Source organism: Fragaria vesca, linkage group LG3 (genome assembly GCF_000184155.1).
Source record: "Fragaria vesca subsp. vesca linkage group LG3, FraVesHawaii_1.0, whole genome shotgun sequence".
In the NCBI taxonomy this organism is placed as follows: domain Eukaryota; kingdom Viridiplantae; phylum Streptophyta; class Magnoliopsida; order Rosales; family Rosaceae; genus Fragaria; species Fragaria vesca.
This window is the reverse complement of record NC_020493.1, coordinates 17,361,116-17,366,032: the sequence shown is the minus strand read 5'-3', so window position 1 is coordinate 17,366,032 and position 4,917 is coordinate 17,361,116.

Genomic DNA, 4,917 nt, shown 5'->3' with positions numbered 1-4,917 from the left:
AGTAAAAGACAAAGCTGAGTAGCACTACCACAGTGATCATAGTTCAATGTATTTCCAGGCTTTCATTTTTGTCAGAACTCAGAAGAATGTAACTTCTGGACTCTCTCTGGGTTTAGTAGTTCTCATGGATATTTACAGAAAATAAAGAAGGTTAGAGTTTGTGAAGAATGAATCTTATTAAACGAAGCTGTTTACAAGACTATATATATATCTAACACACTAGGGTTTCTCCTAATACATGTCATGTACAATAATCCCTGATTACTAGGATTCTGCCGAGACTTCTCAGACCAAATAGGAAAGTAGTTGCTGCGCTATTCTCCTCTCCTCACAATCTGATTCTTTCCAGCTTGGACTCCATCTCCATCTTCAATACTATCTTTATCACTCCCCCTCAAGTTGAAATGTATATTGATAACATTCAACTTGCCAAGTAATGATTGAAACTGAATGGAACTAACCGGTTTGGTGAACAAATCTGCCGGTTGCTCCTTCGTTCTTATGTGTGCAGTTTGAATGACTCCTTGCTGCACCTTCTCTCGTACCACATGACAGTCTATTTCTATGTGCTTGGTACGTTCGTGAAAGACTGGATTGGAAGCAATGTGAAGTGCTGCTTGGTTGTCACAAAATAATCTTGTTGGTCGAAACTGTTTTTCATTCAAGTCTTGCAAGATGTTCCTCAACCATGTAATCTCACAAACCGTAGTAGCCATCGATCTATACTCTGCTTCTGCACTAGACCGCGACACTGTAGTCTGTTTCTTTGCTCTCCATGAAATTGGTGCTCTTCCAAGCATCACACAATAACCTGTGACTGATCTTCTTGTGTCTTTACATCGAGCCCAGTCTGCATCACAAAATCCTGTTAACTCGAGTTTTCCAGTAGAAGGTAACAATATGCCTTGACCAGGCGTTCCTTTTAGATATCGAAGAACTAAGTGTGCTGCATCCAAATGTGGCTGTCGAGGTTTATCCATAAATTGGCTCAAAACATGGACTGCATATGCCAAATCAGGTCTCGTAATTGTCAAATAAATCATGCGACCAACAAGCCTTCTATATTGTGAAGGATCTGCCAACAAACTTCCTTCTGATTGCGTTAGTGTAAGATTATGATCAACAGGAAAACGAGAACGTTTAGATGCTGAGAAACCTGTGTCTTCAAGTATCTCAAGTGCATATTTCCTTTGACATAAGGCATTACCATGCCGAGATCTTGCAACTTCGATTCCTAGGAAGTATTTGAGCTTTCCTAGGTCTTTCAATTTGAACTTGCTGGAAAGGAACTTCTTTGTGCTTGTGATGTCTTCTAAACTGTTTCCCGCAAGAATGACATCATCCACATACACTAGCAAAGCTGTGAACTTGCCATCTTGATTTCGGACGAACAATGAGTAATCACTCCAAGATTGGTGAAACCCTGCTGATTTTAGAGCAAGTGACAACTTGATGAACCATTGTCTGGAAGCTTGCTTCAAACCATATAAACTCTTGTGCAATTTACACACAACATTCTCCCTCTTTCGGCCAAATCCAGGTGGCAATTGCATGTACACATCTTCAGTTAGGTCTCCATGAAGGAAAGCATTGTTGACATCCAATTGATGAAGATGCCAACCGCGGATAGCAGCTAATCCGAGAAGTAACCTGACAGTTGTGAGTTTGGCTACCGGAGCAAAGGTCTCTTTGTAGTCTATGCCTCCCACTTGACTATAGCCTTTAGCCACAAGGCGTGCTTTGTATCTCTCAACGGTGCCATCAGAATTGAGCTTTATCTTGTACACCCATTTACATCCAATCGGAAGCTTGTGAGGAGGCAAAGGAACCAAACTCCATGTTTTGTTTTCCTGTAAAGCTTTGAGTTCATGAAACATGGCATCACGCCATACTTGGTGCTTGGCAGCCTCGGAAAAACTGGATGGCTCTTTGTGAAGGGAAAGCTATGTAGTAAAGACTCGATAGGGAGGAGATAAGTGATCATATGATAAAACATGAGACAAGGAGTGAATAGTACATGTGCTCGTTGAGTCTGACGGGAGGGAGAGAGAAGGTAGAGTAGCCTCAACATGGAAGTCATGCAAGTGTCCAAGAGTACGTGTTGTACGAGAAGAACGACGAGGAAGAGTTGCGGAAGCAGGTGAAGGAGGAATGTTTGGGGGTTCGGACTCTCGTGGATTAGTGTTGGACGAAGAAGAGATAGAGGTGGAGCTAGGGTTTGGCGTGATGGTAGTAGGATGTGAAGCAGGCTCAGTACAGGGAACAGAAGTGGATGAACTGGAAGCCCGAGGCTCATTAGGACAGCCCAAAACCCGAGTTTCATTAGTGTTACCCAAAACCCTGTGATCAACTGGATCATCGAGAACTTGAGGAAGCTGTGGAGAAGGGCTGTGTGTGTCGGTAGAAGGATTATGAGACGGATAAGGAAACACATCTTCATAAAAAATCACATCTCGAGAAACAAAAATTTGGTTTGTGTCTAAATCAAACACTTTGTAACCCTTCTGTCCATTTGGATATCCAAGAAAGATGCATTTGACAGCTCGAGGATCAAACTTGGTAGGTTTACGTGGATGTGTTGACGCAAAGCAAAGACAACCAAAAACTTTAAGATGATCGAAATTTGGTGTTTTCAGAAAGAGTCTTTCGAATGGGGTTTGACCTTTAAGAAGAGGAGTAGGAGTACGGTTAATAAGGTAAGCAGAAGTGAGAATAGCTTCTCCCCAAAAAGTCTTAGGGAGTTGTGCTTGAAACAAAAGAGCTCTAGCCATGTTGAGCAAGTGACGATGCTTGCGTTCAACAACACCATTTTATTGTGGTGTGTTGACGTAACTCGTTTGATGAACAATACCTTTGGAAGAATAAAAATTAGGCATTTTAAATTCAGAACCATTGTCACTACGCACAACTTTGACTTTAGTATCATACTGATTTTCGACCATATGAATGAAATCAACAAGGAACTGTCTAGCTTCAGATTTCTGTACCATTAGAAAAACCCAAGTGCATCTAGTAAAATCATCAACAATGGTAAGGAAGTATTTAGCACCAGAAGTTGGGGGTTCATGATAACCACCCCAAATATCAACATGAATTAATTCAAACGAAGAAACACTTGAAATTGAACTTAAAGAAAAAGGCTTTCGAGTTTGCTTGGCTAAAGGACAAATAGGACACTTGCTTGAATCACAAGACTTATTAGAAAGAAACGGAAACGAAGAGTAAACCCTAGTAGATGGATGGCCAAGCCGCTGATGCCAAATGGATGGAGAGGCACTGTCAACAGCATGGCATGTAACTTGTTGAACTTTGTTGAGGAAATTGAGTCCTTCCTTCTCACTACCCGTCCTAATCATCCTCCTCGAGCGTAGGTCCTGTATGAAACACACATGTTTGAGAAAAACGGTGATACATAGAGTCTCTACATAACTTACTCACAAATATGAGGTTGAGATAGAATAATGGGACGCATAGCACATTATGAAGTGTGAATTGAGAAGAAAAGGTGATGGAACCAATGTGACTGACTTGTGCAGTGTGGCCATTTAGGAGTTTAACAAAACGATTATGGGTGACATGAGATTTAGTGTCACATCCCGACCCTTATATTTTTACCTCATTTACTAGCGTGATTATAATAAGAATTTTACCGTCCCGATCTTTGAGTAAATAGTTTAATTGGTCCCTAGAGGGGTTTCGGGGACGATTATGTGCGGAGGATTATTCGTATGAGGAAAATACGACGACGGTAAAAATGGTAATTTTAGCTAGTAAAAGGTAATTTTTATTCGGGTATTATTTTTCGGGGTGTTTTTATTTTGGAAGTTTGGGTTAAAAGGGAGTGTTGGGTCGGCTGGGCCGAGCCCAACCCATTTCTTCTTCTTTTCTTTCTCTCTCTCCCTCCCGATTTCCTCTCCGCACCCGAGCCTCCCGCTGCCAGGTTTTCCGGCTGCCCTCCTGCCGCCGTCCGGCCACCAACCGCCGCCGCACCGGTCCCGTTCGGTCGGTCTCCCTCCCAGCAACATTTCTAGACCGGTGACAGCCCCCCTAGCGCCGCCGTGAGTGAGCGGTGCCGCCCGAAAGAACCGACCGCCCCGAACTTCCCTTCGCCGGAACTTCCTCCTCCGGCCACCAATCCGGGCAAGCTTGGTACAGTTTTGTAGCCCTCCTCCCGTGCAACAACCCCTCCAAACAGCTCCCTCCCTCTTGAGCTAGGTAAGGAGAAATGTGGAGTTGAAATTTCTAGGCTTTTAAGTTATTTTCGTTCGATTAGCCTAGTTAGGCTTGGAATTGGGTGATGTGTTGGTCATGAAAGTTGTAGAGGAGATTGAGAGGAAGATTCTGTTAAAATTTGGTAGCATTTGCAGGTCGCCGGAAAACGGCTGCCGGCCGCCGCCGGTTAGGAGATTTTTAGGGTTTTAAATGTGGAATATTAAGAGGAGTATATTGGTGTGATTTATGGAATTTTTGGATGAGATTTGGATAGGTTTGTAAATTTCCGAAGTGTGGTATTTTTGGCGGGTAATTAATGTAGAATCCGGCCGTAGGATTTAAGTCGTATTTTGAGGAGGTGGTATTTACGACTGTTGAGTATGATAATTAAGTTCGGATCGTTCCGATTTAAGAATATCGAAGTTAGGCAATGATGAGCGTAATTATGGCTCTCGGGTAATTTTGCCTATTTTGATTAAATATTAGATTATTGGTTGGGAAATTAATATTTTATTTGGAACAGGACGTGAGGAGGCTCGAGCAGACGAGACCCCAGATCGACAGCAGGCTTAGGCCTAATTTGTGAGTGGACTTTTGTTTAAATAAATGCATGCTAAGTTCACGATTGAATATTAATGTCGTGGAGTATTTTGCCGTCAATTAATTTTGACGCTTTTATTTCTCTGAGAGAGAGTTACCGAAAAT